General features: G+C 46.0%; 1 protein-coding gene across 2 annotated transcripts in view; it reads right to left on the bottom strand.

Moving 5' to 3' along the window:
- LOC141087762 (pendrin-like) overlaps positions 1-22,209 on the bottom strand; it is a 323,429-nt gene extending 301,220 nt beyond the window's left edge. For both annotated transcript variants that reach the window (XM_073573563.1, XM_073573560.1), the window contains exon 1: positions 22,133-22,209. The gene's annotated coding sequence lies outside the window, so the exon portion shown is untranslated. The remainder of the gene's footprint in view (positions 1-22,132) is intronic.
- Positions 22,210-23,305: the final 1,096 nt, after the last annotated feature.

Consider the following 23,305-nt stretch of genomic DNA (forward strand, 5'->3'; position numbering starts at 1 on the left):
CTCATTTACATATGGGGATATAGGCTCCTCTATTAGTGGTGTACTTTAATTAGGATGTTTTATGGAGCTAATATACGCTCATTTGATGTATTTATTATCTTAAGTGCATACCTATTGTATTGCTATATGTTTACTAAGGTGGTTTATATCATATTTATGGTCTTACTGCATATTTGTTGCATTATTTCTATTGAGGCGGCTTCTACTCCTGTGCATAGTTTCATATGGCGATAGAGGGTTAACTTATATATTGCATTATTTCTATTGAGGTGGCTTCTACTCCTGTGCATAGCTTCATATGGCGATAGAGGGTTAACTTATATATTGCCCTGGCCCTTTGTTTCGATCCTGGGCCACATGTAGATGCTTTTTATGATCCACTGCCCTCACGGCCGTGCACATCGCCATGCTATCTGTGGCTCCGCGCTGTGGCCGGCGTCTGTGTGCATTGTGTGCTCTGCCCCCGGTCTTCCCAGCGCGTGCGCACTGTGTTAGACACCGGACTACAGTGAAGGACCTGCAGACGCCATGGCACATGCACCGCAAGCGCCAACGTTACTGGTGGATACCGGTCACATGACCGGGGTCAAGGGCTATTTCAAGACCCTACTGGGACACTTAGAGTTATCTCCTCCTTGACAAAGCAGCGGAGGACGTCACGAAACGCGCGTCGGGGGTTCCACGGCTGGGCTCTCCTCTCCCTCCCCTCCCTGGTAAGTCGCCATATGGGTCTCCCTGCAATTTTTGTGGGGACTTCTTTATGGTATACCTTCACTATGCCCTTATAGCAGGCAACACTGGAATCTTATCTGGCCATTGATTTGTAGAGATTCAGCCTTTGGATGCTGACATGGTACTATGATATGTGATAGGATATGTGCTATATTCCCAATTGTGTTACTCGCCGGGTTTTCCATCTTGGGGAGGTTGAGGGGTGATCCTTGGGATCTATTGCCCACATTTATTCATGAGCACTTCAATGTTATTTGTGTTGTACTATTGATATTCAATAAAGTATTTTGATATTTTTTATATTAAAGTGACTGCATGCTCTTTTGCTTCTCCTAGTTTCTATATCAGGGACAAATATCTTGCCCGGAGGTACTGACTCAGGTTCGACCGGAGCCACGGTCCTCAGGCTCTCGGACAGGAAGATCAGTCGAGGCTCCTCCTCCACCGAGGACACCACGGAGCGGGAGAGAGCATTGGCCCGGACGTTCTTCTCACCGGATAGGAAATGGAGGGTGAAATGGAACCGGGAGAAGAACAAGGACCATCCGGCCTGGCGAGAATTTAGCCTCTGGGCCATCTGCAAATACACCAAGTTCTTGTGGTCAGTGAACACCTGGAAAGGATGACGAGCCCCCTCCAGGAGGTGTCTGCACTCCGAGAAGGCCAACTTCATCGCTAGCAACTCCCTGTCCCCGATGGAATAATTCCTCTCCGCCAGTGTGAAGATCTTGGAGAAAAAGAAGCATGGATGCTTCCGACCTTGCGAGTCTTTCTGGAACAGGACCGCTCCAGCACCGACGGAAGAGGCATCCACCTCCAGAATGAACGGTTTATCTACATCGGGGCGATGTAGAATGGGAGCGCTAGCGAAATGGGTCTTAATGGAGGAGAAGGCCTTGGAGACAGGTTCTGACCACAACTTGGGATTTGCACCCTTCCTGGTGAGGGCCACCAAGGGGGCTACCAAAGTCGAGAAGTTGGGGATAAATTGGCGATAGTAATTTATGAACCCCATAAAACGCTGCACCGCTTTGAGGGAATGGGGTTCTTGCCAATCCATCACCACCTGTAGCTTGGCAGGATCCATGGCCAATCCCTGGGTGGAAATTATATAGCCCAGGAAAGGCAAGGATTCCTGCTCAAACACACACTTCTCCAACGTGGCATAGAGGGAGTTTGCCCGCAGGAGGTTGAAAACTTTGCAAACATCTCTCCGGTGGAAGTCGATATCTGGAGAGTAGATGAGAATATCATCCAGATAGACTACTACCGAGGTGGTAAGCATATCCAGGAAGATATCGTTCACAAAGTCTTGGAAGGCGGACGGAGCATTACAGAGCCCGAAGGGCATCACCAGGTATTCATAGTGCCCATCCCTGGTATTAAATGCCGTCTTCCATTCGTCCCCCTCACGGATGCGAATCAGGTTGTAAGCCCCCCGCAGATCAAGTTTGGTAAATACTCTTGCTCCCCGTAGCCTATCAAACAGTTCCAATATCAGGGGCAGAGGATATTTGTTCTTATTGGTAATGGCATTAAGAACCCTGTAATTGATGCAGGGACGTAGTTCTCCACTCTTCATCTGGATGAAAAAGAATCCCACCCCCGCTGGTGACACTAACTTCCTAATGAATCCCCTTGCCAGATTCTCCCTGTTGTATTGAGACATGGCCTCTGTCTCCGGGAGAGATAAGGGGTAGACTCCACCCCGGGGAGGCTCATCACGAGGCAAGAGGTCTATAGGACAGTCATAAGGGCGATGCGGTGGAAGGGTTTCCACCGCCTTTTTGGAGAACATGTCTGCATACTGTCGATAGTGTTTGGGGAGAGAGGAAAGATCTGCGGGGACCTCGGTGGAGGCAACCTGGACGCACTCCCTCAAACATCTACCCTCACATGTTTTACTCCACCCCAGAATTCTCCCTGAGGACCACTCTATATGAGGAGAGTGGTAGCGTAGCCAGGGAACCTCTAAAAGGACCTGATCGATACCCTCGGGCATGACGAGAAGGGATAATGTCTCCTGATGGGATGGAGACACTGAGAGTACCAAAGGGGCGGTCTGGTGTGTAACCTGTGAGGGTAGGGTCACACCGTTCACCACTCAGACGGTGACTGGTTTGGATAGCATAACCAGGGGTATTGTGTGCCGTTGAGCGAAGGCAGATGACATAAAATTGCCCTCTGCTCCGGAGTCCACTCATACCTCCACTGCCAGAGTGGATGAACCAAACTCAAGCGTCCCTTCAAAGGACAACTTGGAGGAAACCGCCGCTGAGTCCAGTAAGCCTCCTCCAATGACCACTGGACGGGAGCATTTTCCCGACCGCTGTGGGCACCTGTTGGCAAGGTGACCAGACTGCCAGCACATATAGCAGACCACAGGTGCTCGAGCGGACTGAGACCTAGTTCCCAAGTGAGAACCCTCCGCGGCCTCTTGGGACTCGAGCGCGGAAGATTCCTGAGGTTTAGAAAAACTAGGTGCCAACCTAAACCTCTGTCTACACTGGGCCCGCTCCAACCCTCTCTTGACGAAGCCAAGGTCAATACGGTTAGGGATAAGCTCCTCCAGTGTAGTGGGAATCTCCCTGGTGGACAGGGCGTCCTTCACGTGGTCAGCCATACCTCTCCAGAACACTGGGATGAGGACCTTGTCTGGCCACTCAAGCTCAGAGACCAGGGTCCGGAACCGGATGGCATAATGGCTGACCAAGGACGAGCCCTGTGAGAGTGCCAGCAGCTGGAGCACAGTATTGTGGGTGACTCGCGGTCCCAGGAAGACCTGCTTCAGAGTAGCCAAGAACTGTGAGGCACTCTGCACCACCCAATCACCACGCTCCCACAGCGGTGTGGCCCACTCCAAAGCCCTGCCCATTAAGAGGGAAACTACAAATCGGGGCAGGTATGGCAGTGGTCACACGGGAGGCAGCCTCCGAATCTGCCTGAATAGCGACCGCGGTTACATCCACAGCTGAGGTTAAGCGCTCGAGAGCCGCCAACCAAGTCGCTGTTCGTCCGCCATTACTAGCCAGACCCTGGCGCTAGTATAATGTTATGGGCTTGCGGAACGCACCAAATAATATAAGATGGTATAGAGGTGCGTTCGCAGCCCGGGGTCCACTGTGCAGAGATGTTAGCTGCCGCTTTGTAATGGCAGGGCACTAACTAGACACCGGCAGGATAACTGCTGACCCGGTGTGTACAGGAGCGAACTCAGTTACCTCACTGAGCCGCTGGGACGAGTGCGAGAGCCTGTTTATCCTCACAGGACTCAGCAGGAGAGTGCTAGTGCTAAGACACAGGACTCTGCCCAAAAGACACAGGGTTAGAGCCCCTCTAGTCTCACTAGCGCTCAGCACCGCAGCAGCGATGCATGGACAGACACTAATTGAATGCTGTGCCCTGTTAGCAGTCACAGGGTACAGCTGCACTTAGCTTACCACACTATATGTGTACAGAGCAGCTCTGGCGGACGTCACTAACCAGCCTAAGCTCAGGACTTGCATGGCGCCGCTCTAACAGATGCTGCAGTATCTGTAGTAGCGTAGTGCCTAAGGTAGAGAGATGCACTCTGGCACCAGCATGTGAGATGTGCTGAAAGCACTGCGGCGCCAGGCAGTGCCACAACTAGGCGCTGAGACTGGACTCTAAACCCTAGCAACATTCGTATCAAAGGGAAGGGGTTTCATAATGAGTCATTCAGAGGTTCACAAACATCCATCATTACACACATCTCTACCAATTACTTTTTATACCATCGCATGGCCAAGCGGCCATGCAAACCTTTTATAGCAGCGTTCTCCCGGGACCTTCCTGATGGTCCAATCCGAGCTGGAGAAGAACCTGAGCATGTGACCTCCGATCTCCAATGAGAGATCGTCCCAAGGGCATGCTCAGTGGACCGAAAGGAGGACTTAGTCCCTGGAGTAGCTCGCTGCTGACCAGCATGCGTTGCTATAGCTGGACCAGAGGTGGCAGCAGCAACCAAACCCACAGGGCTGGTCTGAGCAGAGTGCTGGGATTGACGAGTCTGCTGAGCAGCCTCCTCAGCAGCCAGAGAGGAATGGGTGACTGCAGAAGGCAAGGCTTGGGATTCCTGCTGTGCGGTGACAGGAACCCGATGCCTAACACTATGAGATAACAGATGCGTTAATGCTGCTTTGTAACACAATCCGTTAAATGGTCTGCCATAACGCAATGTGAACCATCCCTTATGGGTTTCCTGAAGAAACTAAATCCATGTTGTTTAGGACTCTGCCTCCTGTTTTTTGAATGCAAGGAAGAATAGGGGACACAGCAGGGAAGAAGCAGCTGACAGCACAGTGAGTATGCATTGTGCTGACATGACAACTCGGTCGGTATTTTACAGTGCCTTCTGCAGCGCCATCCATTTTTTTATTATTATTAATATTTATTTATATAGCGCCATTGATTCCATGGTGCTGTACATGAGAAGGGGTTACATACAAATTACAGATATCACTTACAGTAAACAAACTAACAATAACAGACTGATATAGAGGGGAGAGAGGACCCTGCCCTTTCGGGCTTACATTCTACAGGATGGTGGGGAAGGAGACAGTATGTTGGGGGATTGCAACTGCTTCAGTGATGGTGAGGCGGTAGCTCCAGTAGTGGTGAGGGGGCAGCGGGGATCATTGCAGGCTGTAGGCTTTCCTGAAGAGATAGGTTTTCAGGTTCCGTCTGAAGGATCCTAGTGTGGATGATAGCCGGACGTGTTGGGGCAAAGAATTCCAGAAGATGGGGGATATTCGGGAGAAGTTTTGGAAGCGGTTGGGTGAGGAGCGAATAAGTGTGGAGGAGAGAAGGAGGTCTTGGGAGGATCAGAGATTACGTGAGGGAAGATATTGGGAGATTAATTCAGAGATACTGTATATGGAGGAGACAGGTTATAGATGGCCTTGTAGGTCAGTATTAGTAATTTGAATTGGATACGCTGAGGGAATGGAAGCCAGTGAGGAGATTTGCAGAAGGGAGAAGCGGAGGAGTAGTGAGGAGAGAGATGAATTAGTCGGGCAGCAGAGTTAAGGATGGACTGGAGAGGTGCGGGGATGTTAGCAGGGAGGCCACAGAAAAGGATGTTGCAGTAGTCGAGACGGGAGAAGATGAGGGCATGCACAAGCATTTTAGTAGAGTGAGGGTTGATGAAGGGATGGATTCTGGAAATATTTTTGAGCTGGAGGCGGCAGGAGGTGGAGAGAGCTTGGATGTGCGGTTTGAAGGACAGGGCAGAGTCAAGGGTTACTCTGAGGCAGCGGACCTCCGGTACGGGGGAAAGCGTGATGTCAATTGTTATAGATAGGTCAGGTAAGGAGGATCTGTGAAATGGGGGAAAGATGATCAGTTCAGATTTGTCCACATTCAGCTTGAGGAAGCGGGAGGAGAAGAAGGAGGATATGGCTGATAGACACTCCGGGATTCTGAACAGCAGAGAGGTGACATCTGGGCCAGAGTGGTAGATCTGAGTGTCATCGGCATAAAGATGGTACTGGAATCCATGGGACTTTATGAGTTGCCCCAAGCCAAGTGTATAGATTGAGAAGAGTAGGGGTCCTAGAACAGAGCCTTGGGGGACTCCAACAGAGTGAGGGTGGGATGAGGAGGTAGTGTGGGAGTGGGAGATGCTGAATGTGTGGTTGGAGAGGTATGAGGAGATCCAGGATAGGGCAAGGTCTTTGATGCCAAAGGAAGAGAGGATCTGTAGTAGGAGGCAGTGGTCAACTGTGTCGAAGGCAGAGGACAGGTCTAGAAGGAGGAGTATAGAGTATTGTCCGTTTGCTTTGACTGTAAGTAGGTCGTTAGTAATTTTGGTCAGGGCTGTCTCAGTGGAGTGATGGGGGCGGAAACCAGATTGTAGATTGTCAAAGAGCAGGTTAGATGAGAGATGGGAGGAAAGTTCAGCGTGGACGTGCTGCTCCAGGAGTTTGGAAGCAAATGGGAGCAGCGATATTGGGCGATAGCTGGACATAGCGGTTGGGTCAAGGGTTGGCTTTTTGAGGATAGGCGTGATTGTAGCATGTTTGAAAGCAGAAGGGAAGGTACCAGAAGTAAGTGATAGGTTGAAGAGGTGGGTTAGAGATGGGATAAGCGTGGTGGCGAGATTGGGGAGGAGGTGGGATGGGATGGGGTCAAGTGCACAAGTGGTGAGGTGTGATTTGGAGAGAAGATGAGCAAGCTCCCCTTCAGTGATGTTGGATAAGGAGGTTATGGGGTTTGGGCATTGGTCTGGTATACAAGGGGGTTGTGGTGGTTGAATAATAAAGACGCAGTGTTTGGTCTATCTTGTTTTTGAAGTGCATGGTGAAGTCCTCAGCAGAGATTAGGGAAGTTGGAGGGGGCAGTGGTGGGCAGAGGAGGGAGTTAAAAGTATTGAACAACTGTTTGGGGTTGTGGGATAAGGAAGATACAAGGGATGTAAAGTAGGCCTGTTTAGCAGAGGTGAGAGCTGATTTGAATGCGAGTGTTGCTTGTTTGAGTGCAGTGAAGTCGCCTTGGGATGCGTTTTCTTCCAGCGCCGTTCTGCAATTCTGGATGCTTGCCAAAGCTTTTTAGTGGTGTTATTGTGCCAGGGTAGAAGTGGGATTGGGTTGAAGGTGCAGTTGGAAGAAAGGAGAAGGCACACTCCTCCACCATGTCTGTTGCCAGGGCGAGGAGTGTGAGTGAAGTGGAGGCCGCCATAGCATAGCGCAGCAGGGGAGGCGATGTCGGAGGGGGTCAGCCATGTTTCAGTGAGGCCAAGGAAGGAAAAATTGCGGGAGGTAAAGAGGTCGTGAATCACATGGAGTTTATTGCAGACAGAGCGGGCATTCCAGAGTGATACAGAGAGAGGGAGCAGGGTGGTGGGCGTCATAGGCACGGATTTGAGGTTGGAAAGATTTTGGGTGCTTTTTTTGGATTGGGAGTGATAGAAGGGGGTAATAATGGGAGGTATGAGCTGTGGGGGTCCAGGATTGGGAGATATGTCACCAGCAGTGAGGAGAAGCAGAGAGAGGCAGAGCAGGTGAGAGGAGGAGAGTGGGAGATGTGTTTTGTATGTTATTAGGAGCGATCTGAAGTTAAGGAGCAGGTCAACGGTGGCGGTCAGATGGGGCAAGAGGGAAGGAGAGATTATTACTTGGTTAGAGGGTGCTGAGGTCTGTGGATAGTGAAGGAGAGTCCATTCATCTAAACTTTCTACACTGTGAATTATTGGAGCGATGAAAACCTCTTCCTCCATCCAACTGATTTTTAAAAGTTACTTCTTAGCTTAAGAGATTTAAGCAAAATAATTTCCCATAATCTTACTGAGATTTTTCAAATATGTTTTTAACTTTGTCTCCAAGGGCGTGAAAAGGGAGTGAACAGAGGTGATGTTTTGAAGCGATAGCGCCATTCCATGGTTAACCAAAAACCCTTTATGAGCAGTAATAGACATGAGGAGATTCTTAAAAGAAAGTCTCAACTTGTCAATCAGAAAATCACAGTAGAAGCTTTCAGCCTTCTTAAAGGGGTTGTCTACTACTCGAACAACCACTTCTCAATCCTTATATTTTCTCCAGTAAAATAACACCTATGCTCACCTCCGGCACTGGCATTGATCTGGCAGTGTCGGCACCGGCTCTCCCAGAGCTCTCATGACATTGTTATGTCACGCGATCCCAGCAGCCAATCAGTACTGGCTTCTCTCTCCTCCACTATGTACGTAATTGACATCCAGAGGAGAAAAGACACCAAGAAAGTGACAGAAAAATGTGGGCAGCAGTAAATATTCATTCTATGTAATAGCGGGCACACGTGATCACCCAGCCTCTGCAGGAAGTCGGTTGCTGCGGCTAACAGTTTGCCTGCTATTAAAGAAAATGAATATTCACTTCTCCACACTCCCATAATCCCTACCATCTTTCGGTGCCAGCTTCAGTGCAAAGAGATGAGAGGGACTATGGGTGTGGGGAGCAGTGAATATTCATTTTCTTTTACAGTGTTAGCCGCAACCTCCTGATTCTGCCTCCTGTGACCCACTCATCCACCGCTGCAGGTCCCCCACCGCCCCCCATCCACAGCCAGTACATCCGGACTATAGGCAACCCCATTTTCCTCCAAAAAGCAATTTTAAAGTGTAACCATTGTTTTCATTTTTGTTTCATAAATCAATAATACACATGAAACTAATCAACTTTGTAATATATATTATTGAAGAAATTTGCTTCTTTCTCTGCCAGAATTCATCAGTCATTATCAAAATTCTCAATTTTGAGGTAAAATCTGTATCCAGTGAAGACAGACTTTCCCATTACTGCGATACAATCTCATCAGCAGCAGCTGCCATCTCCTATCTAGAAAGAAAGAGCACTGTTTTAGCTCCTCTTTCCTCCCATCTACAGTCTTTTAAACAATAATTTTTATTGATTTTTAACATATATATGGAAATGTACAGTACATTCAAAGACATTTTCTTAGCTTACAGATTCTTAATTTCAGTTTTTGATATCACATTACAATTTGTAAGATCAAAATCCAGAATAAACACAAACTCCCCCCTACCCTCCCTCTTCGCAGACATGCAGGAAATAGTTGTATATTTCTCCTTTCTTTTCGTACATCTTCCTAATCCCAAACTGTTATAGAATATTTAGTTTGAATCCATAATTTATATTACTTCTTATCTAGTGCCTCTACCACCTATTCCATGAACAATCAGATCAGCTATTTTCAACTTCCCCAATGTTCCACCCATGTCCTCCAATATGTACCAACTGGTCTGTTCAAAGGGTTTCACAATTCCCTGAAGTTCTTTGCTTGTATAATGTTTAAGTAAAAAGCTTTTCCACTTTGTCATGAGTGATCTTAAACTCTCTTCCTTGTTACGTTCTGCTTCCAGCCATTCTAAGTGAAAAAAAAGTCTTCATTTGACCTATTATAGCTTTCCGATTTGGAATGGAATCACTCAACCAATCCTTTAATAACCTTCTTTTGGCTATTAGACAAATTAAGTGGAGCATTGGAGTTAATGTTTCCTTCCCTTTTTGTTGTGTGGCTACATCTCCCTTCCAGTAATGGAAAAGGAACGGTAATGGGTGCAATGATATATTCCTAATGCCCAAATCTTCCATCATATGCTTTATGTCTTTCCAGAATTCTTGTACTTTAGGGCAGCCTGAGAGTCCATGTAGTAAATCGGACTCTCCAAGTTTACATTTTGGACAATGTACTCATTGTACTAGATGCTGGTATGTTGAAGGCCAGTACAGCTCTATGCATAATCCTAAATTGTGTGTCTCTCCAAACGTCACTCAAAATATTTTTCCGTACTGCCTTTGGTCTTCACCATAATGGAGTTTGGAGTGTGACAGTTTGAGGTTGTGGACAGGTGTCTTTTATACTGATAACAAGTTCAAACAGGTGCCATTACTACAGGTAATGGGTGGAGGACAGAGGAGCCTCTTAAAGAAGAAGTTGCAGGTCTTTGAGAGCCAGAAATCTTGCATGTTTTTAGGCGGCCAAATACTTATTTTCCACCATAATTTTCAAAATAAATCTTGCCAAATTAGACAAGGTGATTTTCTAGATTTGTTTTCTCATTTTGACTCTCATAATGATGGTCTACCTATGATGTCAGTTACAGACCTCTCTCATCTTTTTAAGTGGGAGACCTTGCACAAATGATGGCTGACTAAATACTTTTTCCCCCACTGTATTTCCTCACTCCTAAGATCCTCTGCTGATAGTGGAAGGCACACTGAGAATCTTCAACGTGGCCATTTTGTATACTTTCTGTATCTCACATATCATGCCATTCACCGGGGTTTTATTGCCACTGTGAAGGAGATAGCGTTCCATGAGCTGGTTAATCTGTTTCTCACTGCTCTGTGCTTTTGATCCTTGGCTTTCTTATCAGTTTTTACTGCCCTGAGGGGGTGAAATCTGCGGGGCTATGCGGAGCTCTCTCCTTTCACTTCTGTATAGCCAGGCCCTGAACCAGTAAACCTACACAGTCTTATCAGTCGCAGCTGCCATCTCCTATCTCAGTAATGGGATCCTCTGTCTTCAATGAATACAGATTTTGGACTTATTATTATGAAATGTAAAGTGCTGCTGAATATGTCGGCGCTATAGAAATAAAATGTATTATTTATTATTATTATTATACATTTTTTATAGCGCCATTTATTCCATGGCGCTTTACATGTGAAAAGGGGTAAATATAGACAAGTACAATAAACAAGAGCAATACAAGACACACACAAGTACAGAAGGAGAGAGGACCCTGCCCGCAAGAGCTCACAGTCTACAGGGGATGGGTGAGGATACACTAGGAGAGGGTAGAGCTGGTCATTCGGCAGTTCAGTAGACTGAGGATCACTGCAGGTTGTAGGCTTGTCGGAAGAGGTGGGTCTTCAGATTCTTTTTGAAGGTTTCTATGGTAGGCGAGAGTCTGATGTGTTGGGGTAGAGAGTTCCAGAGTATGGGGGAAGCACGAAAGAAGACTTAGACTCACCAGCGTAAATAGAATTGGTCTAATGTTGCTTCTGAAAAGTATGATGAGTGTCATGGGCATACAACACGATTTTTCTCACTTAGCATCCATATAACATGAATATGCAATGCGTTTTTGACATCAGCTTTTAAATACAATAATTCTCTATGCCATTTCAAGCTAGTTTAGCAACTAATAAAACAATCTTAGATACAGAGATACTGTAGGTAGATAGATAGAGATGTCATTGAGATATATAATTAGTGCAGTGCGTGTGTAGCTAACTGAACATATATTTAGCTAATAATTAAATAAATTCAACAAAAAATAGCGTGGAGTCCCCCTACTTTTTCTCATCCAGCTAAGGCAAAGCCAACAGCTGGGGAGCTTCCCAGGCTATTAATATTAGCTCAAATCTGTCTACTTAGCATTTACTGGTTATTAACAATGTGGAGTCCCTCTATAGCGAATAACCAGCAAAGGCTAGTCAGACAGATGTGGGCTGATATTAATAGCCTAGGAAGGGGTTATGTATATTGGCCCCTTCCCAGACTAAGAACATCAGCCCTCAGCCTCCCCTCCAAAAATGGCGCATCCATTAGATGCACCAATTCTGACACCTCACCTCCACTCTTCCTGATTGCCCTGGTGTGGTGGCAATCGGGGTAATTGGATTGTGGGGTTGATGTCAGCTGTGTAATGTCTGCTGACATCAAGCCCACAGGTTAGTAATGGGGCGGCATCTATCAGACACCCCCATTACTAACTCAGTAAGTAAAAAGAGAAGAAAACACATTTCCAGCCTATTAATATAATCCCGCAGTTGTCTGCTTCCCCTTAGCTGGTTATTACAAATAGAGAGAATCCCAACCCAGTTTTGTCTTTTATTTATAATAAAAAAATAAATCAATGAATGAAAAACCGGCGTGGGGTCCTCTATATTTTCAATAACCAAGTAATGAAAAGCAGATAGCCTCGGACTGATATTAATAGGCTTGAAATGAAATTAATAACCCAATACTATTACCCCACTTGCCACCACACCAGGGCAAGTGGGAAAAGATGAAGCTAAGTGCCAGAATCTGCGCATCTAATGGATGCGCTATTTTTTGGGTGGCTAAGGGCTCATGTTCTTAGTCTGGGGTCAATATTCATGGCCCCTTCCTAGGATTTTAATATTAGCCCACAGCTGTCTGTCTAGTCTTTACTGGATATTAATTATAGGGGAATTCCCACATCAATTTTTTGGGGTAACCACTTGTTAATAACCAGTAAAGGCTAAGTAGACATCTGTGACCTGATATTAATAGCCTGGGAAGCTCTATGTTTATTATACCTTTTCAAAACTATAAACATCAGCCCCCAGCTTTCGGCTTTCCCTCAGCTGGTTAAGAAAAAGTATGGGGACCCCACGTCATTTTTTTGATAAAAATTAGTTATTTCTTAACTAAATACATGTACAATAAACTACACACACACTGCACGAATTATGCATGTCACTGACATCTTTCTAACTATTCTATGTATATAGTATATATCTATTCTATCCTGACGGGTCACACAATGAATTTACTGTACTCGTGGTTTTTTTTATATATACAGTATGTGTTCGCCTAGTTATTTTTTGTATGTTCATCACTGTGGGTGGAGTTTAGGGTTTACAGATATTTTTGGTTGATTCATCTAATTTGACTTTTTAAAAAGTCTCAAAATTTTAGTGCATATGTACGTGAATGATTTTGTAACATTTTATTCGAAAATGCAACTTTTTGCAATAAGAAGACACAAAAAGGAAGATTTATACACAGTTTGTTTTATTTTTGCGCAAAATTCATGAACTATGTATACTATTTTGAAGAATTTGGCACTAAAAAACATCAACAAATACCACAAGACAAAAAAAAGAAAAGTGACTTAAGAAACTGCAAATGATGACTCTGTGCCATTTGGGATTTTGTTTGCTTTTTTGAGCATGTACCCTAAATAAGTCCCAAAAATGTAATTGATAGCTGTTCCAATTTTTAAAATCTTAAACATCTTTATGGGCCTTATTCATCAAGACCGTTCACAACCGTCTTGATGGTAAGGCATGCTGAAGAGTGGCATGCACCTCCATGGACGCCTTCCGAGAAATCTTACTCTGTTCCGGAACTGAAGTAAGATTTGTTGCGTATGGAATGCCGTCGGTCATCGTGAATTTGCCATGCCCCTGTGCCACATCAGCTCCGTACACTTGGAACTAGGCAAAATTGGTGTGTGAGCGCCAAAAGTCGCAACATTTTAGAACTGCCTCGTGTTCTGCCCAAATTTTGACTTTTCAAAGCTTTTTATGCAAGAAATTAAGTATATATGCTTTGATGAATCGGGGTCCTTTTGTCCCACAAAAAATGAGGGGTAAATTAATAAATAAAATAAAAATATACATTTATGACTCCTTTACATGTCTTAAATAATTATTGACATTTTAAAATGCATGAAAAAATGTATTTTATAAATGCCTGCATTTTTTTAAATGTTACATACACTTGTTATGACATTTTTACAGCTTTTTTACATTTTTTTGACACATGCATTTTTGGGAAATGTTCTTGTTTTTTTCCACATTGTAATTGTTATGATTCAATGATTCCTCTTTAAATGACTTGATTTGTATGTTTAAAAATTCCACAGAAAAAAAAAAATTACAATTAAACACAATACATTTTTACATGTTGCATGAAAATTATTATTGTCTATGGGAGAAAAAAATGCTAAATATTACTAGAAAGGGTAGGGGCAAGCAACCAATTTATCTTCATTCAAGAAAAACATTCGATTAGTCTGATCAAACTTTTTGATTTCGATCAGAGTGGCTTCAAAGTGAAGAGAAACAAAAAATTTCTCCACCTTTTCCATTCATGTCATCCAAGTGCAGTCCGATTTTTTTCACGGACTTATAGACATTGCTGAATTTGATCTGACACTTTAATCAAAATCTGACATGTCTACGATTTTTTTCCCTTGGATCACTTGGTCTGAGGAAATAATTGGATTGGTACACAGCTCCATAGAGTACAAGTTCTATCGGTGAAAACTACGGATAGCACTCATTCAATATAATCGGTGATGCGCATGAGCCGAATCGTCAATGTAACTGCCATAGCTAGAGCACACTGCTTTCTGAAAGTAGAGTTTTTCAAAATGCATTGTGTATAAGTGACTTTAGGCAAAATTTATCTCTGGGCAGAAAGGTCAAATTACCTTTGTTCATTAAAAGGATGTGGCTCACTTAGAAAAACAAGGTAATTCATCCCAAACTATAGCTATTTGTAAAAGCGTGTTTTTTTTGGTTCACTGGGAGGTTTTAAAAAGGAAAACTGCAAAGGTATTTTTGATTTTAGCACAAATTACAACTGTTTTTGAAGTTATTTGCAGCAAGTATTTTTCTAGGTTGTACAATGCTCCACTGCTCCACTGGGTGCTACAAGTAAAGACATATTACCTGTGGTGCCCAGTGAAGTGCACAATGGCATCATGATTTATTTATGTAAACAGGGGAACAGTAAAGGCATGCACTTTTTGGGGATCCCATTACGGTTCTGTACAGTCATGATATGGCTCTGACCACACTCTCTGGATGACAGAAACATACCGTGATTGAAGCTAATTTTATGACTGTGACCCTGCCACGCCACGCAGAATCCACATTACATAAGGAGCTTCTCTTTGTGCAAAACACCTTAGCTTTCAATCTTTGTAATGCACAAGTCCCGTTTTTTTTCATTCTCTGAGATAACTGAAGTTATCTGTCTGTAACAAATTGACATTTATCGAAAGAGAAGCCTCTTTTAGGTCACTGATCTCTGAAGCAACTGATAAAACATTTACTTATTTACTGCCTGCTACTGCTCAATTTACAGCACCTCATAGCGCCAAACATTGTCTTATCCAAAGATTGTATCCGTGTTATATTTAACCAAGTTGGTTAATAAATCATTATTAAAGTTCTGTGGGAGATCAGACATGTCACATTGTTTCTGATACTTCATTGTTGTATAGATAGCACAGTTTGATCTCTTGTAGCCAAATACTCTGCAAGAGGTTAAATAAAAATGCAGGCTAGAGGTAAAACCAGAAGCCAGATTATCAGTGATCACTATGTAGGGAAGGTGACCTGACGGACGGACGGACTAGTCAGAGTGAAGAAAGATAGGTTTGCACAGTGTAGGTAGGAGTCAGTGATTACAGTGGGGAAACAACTAGGAAAGTGTAGTGGACGTGCAGTACCTTGGGATGACCATTAGATGGCAGGGTGGAGTGTGAGCGAAGGACTTTACAGCAGCTTAGGGCTTTAGAAACCGTTGGTCATGGGGGGCGTGGTGACAGTTGGAGTGACAGTTTCAAGGAACCGGGTGAGCTATAAATTCTGAGGGAGGGTTCCAGAAGATTCCAGTCCCCAGGAGGAGCTCAAGTGACAGGAGGACTACGACAGTCTGTGCACTCTGAGGAGAATCCAGACCAGGGGGACTGAGGAGAGAGGACGTCAGGGGGGTGGTCCTGACAGGAAAGGACCGCAGTTGAGACGAGGTACTGGGTGTAAGACACCGTATGTGACACGACGACTGAGCAGTAGAAGCGCTGTTGGTTAATGGGCCTAAGGCGGCCACAGTGACGGAACTGTCAGGAGCGTCGACAGTAAAGGAGGGGATGGTGTGTGCAGACACGTCTCCAGTGTACGGTGTGAGAAGCGGCTCTGGAAACGGAGGGCCGCGAGGTGTGCCGTCAGTCGGACGGCAAGTGAAGAAATAAACTTGGACCTGTTGCACCCAGAATCTGCCTCCATCGTGTCTCTGTTGTCATCTCTGCGCGGTATAAAAGTAGGACCACCCCCCCCCAGCTCGGCACCCCACCACCGACACTACATTTGGCATAGTCGGCAGGATAGACGCCGCTAATACATCATCTTCTGCGGCAGGCCTGCCTCAAAGACTGGAAAAGGACTTGGACTACTCTTTGGATTACAATTACCTGTGGATTACAAATGACCTACCTGTGGAATACAAATGGGAAGCGCTGTGGCGGATCTGTGTGGCCAGCAGAGGATCCGGGGCGGTACCAGGTACTGTGCAGTATGGCGGTGTTGCTTCAGCGCAGAGGAGAGGTCCGGGTGTTTGCAGTCATGTTGAATGGACTGGGACCCCCTCCAACGTATCCCAAAAGGAAGCAGTATGTGCCTGGAGATCGACGCTTCCATATATTGGACCCTGACAGGAGGGTGGAGAGGCCTGCCGACACCTCACCTCACAGAGGGAGTGGCACAGAAGAAAAACTTGGCTGCGGCTGTCTGATGCCATTCGAGTGCTGCCCAACGGACGGTATGAGACTCTGCAGGTGTCGGGGCATCGGCCGCCTAGAGTGGCAGTGGCGGCAGGGGATGGAGCTATGCCAGAAGTCGCCCTCAGAGCCACGGGAGAGCAGCGGGATGCTGAGCTGGGGAGCGGAGCCTGAGCGGAGTCAGCGAGAATGGCCGCCACCAATACCAGCAGAGGACTTCTCAGCGGAGCCCCCGAGTTTGGGGGAAAGACCCGCGGGACAGTGGAGCGAGGGACGGAGGCTGCGGGTGAAGCCGCGTATTGATGTGATGGAGGCCGCAGCGCCGGGGAAGGTGAGAGTACCCCCGGCACCACCAGTGCCTCCGCCAGCGGCCCTCATCATTCCGCCGCAGCACGCTGCCCCCTGCGCACCGGAAGGCCTGGGTACATCGGGCCCAGTGGTGTATGCAGAGTTGTGCGAGGCCCCTGCTCAAGTCCCTGAGGTACCCCGCCTGGAGCCGGCAGTGCGGAAGTCATCCAAAGAAGACGCTGCTGCGTTCCCCCTGCTGATAGCAGCTGCGTCGTTGGAACCGGCCGTTACTCCGGCTCCATTGGAAGTAGTGGATGCGGCCTGTCCTGAGGCCGCGGTTATGCCGCTGCTGAAGTCGACTGCGGCCGACTTAGTGGGCCTTGTGATTCCAGCCTCCAAGGACCCGGTTGTCCCCATTTGCCACCTGGCCCCAGCGGCTGCTGAGCCGCAGGAATCATCGGCCGCCTCTGATCCACGTCCTTCCTCGGTTAAGTCCCGCCCACCGGACTCCAGAGATCATGCCGGACCCTCTGTTTGGGTCGCAGGAGTTATAGAGAAGAAGAGGGCCAGGGGGCAGGAAGTCTGGAACCTGCTCCATGAGAGGGGAGAGGCTGGCATGGCGGCTGCACGACCCCCGGGACGGCTCGTTTATACTATCTTGCAGAAAGGGACACTTCTTGCATCCTGGGAGCTCCACGGTTGTGGGGTCCCATACTACTGACCACCAAAAGGAGGATTGAACTGTCAGGAGTTCGTTGCACCGTTGTGCAGGTCAAAAGGACAGTTCGCGGTCAGCTTTTAAAAAAAAAAAAGAAATGTTTATCTGTGATTTTTATGTCTGTTTTTCTATGTTCCTCTTACAGGATAGTTTGTGTTTACTTGTTAGACTGACAGAGCGGGGATACTTAGAAGAGAGGGAGTGTCCATGTCCAAGGAAGGGGGGAGAAAGAAGACATGCAATGTTATGTTGTTATATGTTGGTTTTAAAATGAGCAAAAGAAAACGGAAAAAAAAAAATTATAAAAAAATGGGGTACTTGTGCTATTATAAAGTTGTATGATGTATAATATGCAAAGTAAAATGCAACAGGTCCGGGTAAGGGAAGGTCTGCGGGACCAAAGGAAAGTGTGAGATCCGGTAGGGATCTAAGAGTTGAGGAGGTCTGGGAGACCGGGACGCCGACCATGACATGTAATTGAAAGAAGGAAAATGAGTTGGAAGACGTGAGAAAGACAGCCGTCCTAGGTCAGGTCCCCAACACCACGGACACCCCTGAAGAAGGAAAGGCGGGCGCCAGCAATGATCTGGTAGGTGAGTGGCCTCGATCATGGCGTACCGGATAGTGAAAGGTAACAGTAGGGGAGAGTAGGGGAAAGATACACGCCGTAGAGAGAATACGGGTGTACCTTGCCCAATTTGAAAGACGTTGTCATGTGGCGTGCGCGCTGGTGAGTAGCAGTAGGCTGCTCAGAGCATAGTGCTCCCAGTATGGTTCGGCCCCCGCAGATAGTGGGTTTGGCTCAACTTCTGGTCTGACAACAGAATGTAGGTGTAGATTCAGAACGACGAAGGCAGGGATGACGATTGTCGAGGACGACAATGGACAAAGGAAGGTGGAGTGTAGGGAAGGTGACCTGACGGACGGACTAGTCAGAGTGAAGAAAGATAGGTTTGCACAGTGTAGGTAGGAGTCAGTGATTACAGTGGGGAAACAACTAGGAAAGTGTAGTGGACGTGTAGTACCTTGGGATGACCATTAGATGGCAGGGTGGAATGTGAGCGAAGGACTTTACAGCAGCTTAGGGCTTTAGAAACAGTTGGTCATGGGGGGCGAGGTGACAGTTGGAGTGACAGTTTCAAGGAACCGGGTGAGCTATAAATTCTGAGGGAGGGTTCCAGAAGATTCCAGTCCCCAGGGGGAGCTCAAGTGACAGGAGGACTACGACAGTCTGTGCACTCTGAGGAGAATCCAGACCAGGGGGACTGAGGAGAGAGGACGTCAGGGGGGTGGTTCTGACAGGAAAGGACCGCAGTTGAGACGAGGTACTGGGTGTAAGACACCGTATGTGACACGACGACTGAGCAGTAGAAGCGCTGTTGGTTAATGGGCCTAAGGCGGCCACAGTGACGGAACTGTCAGGAGCGTCGACAGTAAAGGAGGGGACGGTGTGTGCAGACACGTCTCCAGTGTACGGTGTGAGAAGCGGCTCTGGAAACGGAGGGCCGCGAGGTGTGCCGTCAGTCGGACGGCAAGTGAAGAAATAAACTTGGACCTGTTGCACCCAGAATCTGCCTCCATCGTGTCTCTGTTGTCATCTCTGCGCGGTATAAAAGTAGGACCACCCCCCCCCCAGCTCGGCACCCCACCACCGACACTACAACTATTTCCAAAAAGTCTGGCTTAAGGGGGCTTTACACATAGTGATATCGCTAGCAATATCGCTAAAGTGTCACCGATTTTGTGACACAGCAGCGATATTGCTACATGTAATACTTACCTCCGACCGGCTCCCCCGCTATCGCTGATCGCGCGAGATCAGCCTGGTCCATTTCTCGTCGTCGGCTTCCTGCTGGCGCCAACGAGCGAGCCATGGACGCGGGCGGGAGACGTTCACACTTGCCGCGTCTGAATAAGTGCGACCGCCGACCGCTGCTGCATCGCTGGTGAGATCTGCCTGTTTGGCAGCTCACTAGTGCCCATTTAGCGATGCACCAGCGATCCTGACCGGGTCGTATCGTGGTTGGGATCGCTTGTGCATCGCTAAATGTAAAGGGGCCTTTACAGGAATGCAGCCGGCTACTGCACTTTATTTAACCTCTGTTTGACCAACTCATGAGCAGAAGTTCAGTAGTCCAGGGGAACAAACAAACCGGAGATAAAAATTGGGCTGAACAATTACTGGTGGGTTGTATTTGCAGTAGAAAGTGATGTTTTACAGGATTTAAAGTGTGGAAGTATGGCCGTGTTCACATCACGTTTTTCCCAATATATCAATGGCGCTGTCAGGGCTTCCATCCAGAGATTTAGGGGCATCTACTGACAGGTCCATTCATTAAAGAAGCAGGCAGAGTCACTGTCATTTCAGACAGTGTGCAAAAACATGGTCAACAAAAACACAGGCATGTGTGGGCATTTCAGCAAAAGAATGATCCTAAACACACAGTGTTGTGAGTTCATTTTCCCCTTCACCATTGAGGTCTGATGAACTCCCTCTTCTGGTGAAGGAAGGTAGTGAGGCTGATTACAAAGCACCTGAGCAGAATGATGATGACTGGGTGTCTGGGATTGCTGACTGGATATAAGGCAGCCGACGCCCTTCTGCCTTGCGGGTGATTACTCTGAGGGATTCTTGGAGACCAGTCTGATTCCTGCTCCTCAAAAGCTAAGTTTTCTGCTCTACTTTTTGCATTTTTGTTTTGGTTTTGTTTTGCCTTGTTTTTCTGGATTTCTGCCTTTCCCTGCTGGGTGAGCTGAATTCCTTTTTGCTCTGTCTTCAGATAATACCTGAGTACTGATATAGTCTTTTTGAAGCCTAGCGTCTTCAGGGCTTTTTTCCCTATCAGTCTGTTGGCTCTTGTTTTTGAGAGGGTTTTGGCGGATTGCAGACAGCAGCTTTTCTATTCTGTCCTATTTAGTTAGCTTGGGCCCCATCATTTGCTCAGCCTATCTTTCTATCTGTGTGTTTTTTCATCTTGCTTCACCGTCATTATATGTTGGGGGCTGCCTATTGCTGTGGGGTCTGCTCTGGGGCAGTTTAGATTTCCCTTTCTGTCTTTAGGCTATGTAGTTCTCCGGCTGTGATCGAGGGGTCTAGGGCACCATAGGAACCCCCCACGGCTACTGCTAGTTGTTGTTGTTAGGTTCAGGGGTCTGCAATCCGATAGCTGCCAACTTCTATGGTTTTCTGAACTTAGCTAGTATTTCTGTTTTTGCCTCCTACGGTGACTCATTCATAACAACACAGCCATAGAAACCATCAATTGGTTTCAAATAAAATAAAACTGGTAGAATGGCCCAGCCAATCACCTGACCTGAATCCAATAGAGAATTTATTGAAGGAACTAAAGATCAGAGTTCATAGAAGGAGCCCAGGGAACCTTCAGGATTTGAAGATCATTGGTGTGGAAAAATGGGCCAAAATCACATCTGAGCAAAGCATGCAACTAGTTTCTCCATACAGGAGGTGTCTCTAAGCGATCTTCACCAGCAAAGGCTTTTGTACAAAGTATTAAATAAATTTCAGTGTCACGACACAGCTGTGACCTGGGACCAGGAGCTCTTTCTCTGTTTCTAACACCAGGGGGCGCCCCAACTCGCTTTATTCCCAAGATACTTCTGAAGGTGAAGATGCCGGGGCTGCTACCCTTGCCTTATCTGCTGAGTTAGCCCTCCGTGTGTTCTAATTCCCCACCCAGGGAAGAGGGGCGCTACTGTACACTGCAGTACACCAACCCATCAAACATGGCTGCACAAAAAAGGGTTAACTGTAAACACCAGACATACAAAATATTCACTCACATATAACAGAGGAATGTATAGGGAAGTGGAGGATGGGAAAGAAACCAGAGAAGAGGAGGGTAGGGAATTACCACACTCACAAACCACGTAACAGTCATAGAAAACTCCTTCAAAACTCATTCTCATATGAACAACTCTCCTCCTAAGTCATGCAGCAAATGATAGCTTTGACATGGATCTGACTCAGTACCCAGATTATAAAGGGGATGGAAGTGGCTAACTGAGCTCAGCAGAAAGCTCAGAGTTTCCAAGATGGCTGATTAACTCCTGTTCTGCCAAAATAAATAAACACCATTAAAAGGAGGGAGAAGTGCTTCTTCTCAGCGCAGGAGTAGGAGCAATCAGATGCTTTGGTCTTCTGGCTCCTCTCTGTTGCAGTAACCCCATGACATTCAGTAAGCATGTTCTATAATTTTTCCATGTGTCATTTCTTAATATTTCACATAATTAATTTACGGACATTTATGGTTTGATTTCTTTGCCTTTCTGGATTGGACGAGTTGTTACCGACATCTGGTGAGAATTTCATGTCAATAGCACATTTTCATATTTACCGTACTTAGAAAATTGGTGACGTGTTCAATACTTATTTTACCCTCAATATATAATATATATATATATATATATATATATATATATATATATATACACACACACACACAGGGAAAAGATTAGTCTGAAGTGAGTGATCTTTAGTGTCATAGTCGCGCTGCTAAGATTACCTAAGATCAATCTTCTTTTTAGTAACATACTTCATAGTATAATTGAAATGTACTGTATATGTATTCACATAATAGGCTACTGACCTCAGGAAATTTCACAGGTCCAATCACGCAAAGTTTCTCTGGACACCTTTGCATTTAGAAGTGAACATCCAAATGTGTCCAATCCCTCTCAATAACCAACAGAATTAGTTAAAATATAACTGTGCTTAAATAAAACTAACTTTTGTCCCCAATGTTTATTCGCTTTTGCAAAGCATGATCACTAGTCCAAGCTGTGATATTCCTATGCCAAAATAAACAGGGATAACGGAATCCTTCCTGAATTATTTAAACAAGTTCTCTTGGGTTACAATAAAGAGTTGTTTCTTTACCTGTTTCTGGTAATGCAGCTTAACCCCATTCAGGCATGTATAGCTTGGTTGCAATGAACTTATGAACAAGACAGACTTGTTTTCAGCACAATGAAGCGTCTACTGCACCTCTGTTATCCAATTAAGGGTTTCTTTGTTGTTCTACATCACTAATTTTCCATTAGAAAATATTTAGAACTGAGAGTCCTCAGTGGTTGATACCTTTTAATGCCTCACTGAAAAAATGGTCAGAAATTGCAAGCTATCGAGACTACTCAGGTCTCTTCAACAGGCAAAGACTAATACAACTGAAGAATCACATATTTATGCACAAAACAGCACAGAAATAACACAATAGATAAGACAAGTGACAGTTCATAGATAAGGAGTGTGAAAGTTATATTGTCCTCTGATTGGGGTCTGGCACTGTGTTATGATGCCCCCAGAAGGTATGAAGAGCAAATTCCTTAATTGATGTAAAAAGACATAAATCCATGCGACACATTCATTCCTGCACTGAGTGTGTCTAAATTTACTACACCCTTTTTCTCCCAGACCCTCCTGTCTCTCTGAGACTTGAAGTTTCCTTTTAAAACAAGTGCAGTAATTTAATGTCCATCATTCACTCAGTGCAGGAATGAATGTGTCGCATGGATTTATGTCTTTTTACATCAATTAAGGAATTTGCTCTTCAGACTGTAGTGAAACCTCCACCAGGGGGAGCTGGTGAGGGAAGAGAGGTTACACACGAAGAGCAGCAACTCTGAGCAACAACACGGGTGCCATAGGTAACGAGAGAATAGTCAGATGAACCGAGTCAGAAACTAGCAGGAGCAGGGGTCAGATGCCAGAGAGAGAACGTAACAGCAGAGACGAATACCAAGAAACGGGGTCAGAGATCAGT

The sequence above is a fragment of the Dendrobates tinctorius genome, unplaced genomic scaffold (genome assembly GCF_039654945.1).
Source record: "Dendrobates tinctorius isolate UK_male_01 unplaced genomic scaffold, ASM3965494v1 ptg000035l, whole genome shotgun sequence".
Lineage (NCBI taxonomy): Eukaryota > Metazoa > Chordata > Amphibia > Anura > Dendrobatidae > Dendrobates > Dendrobates tinctorius.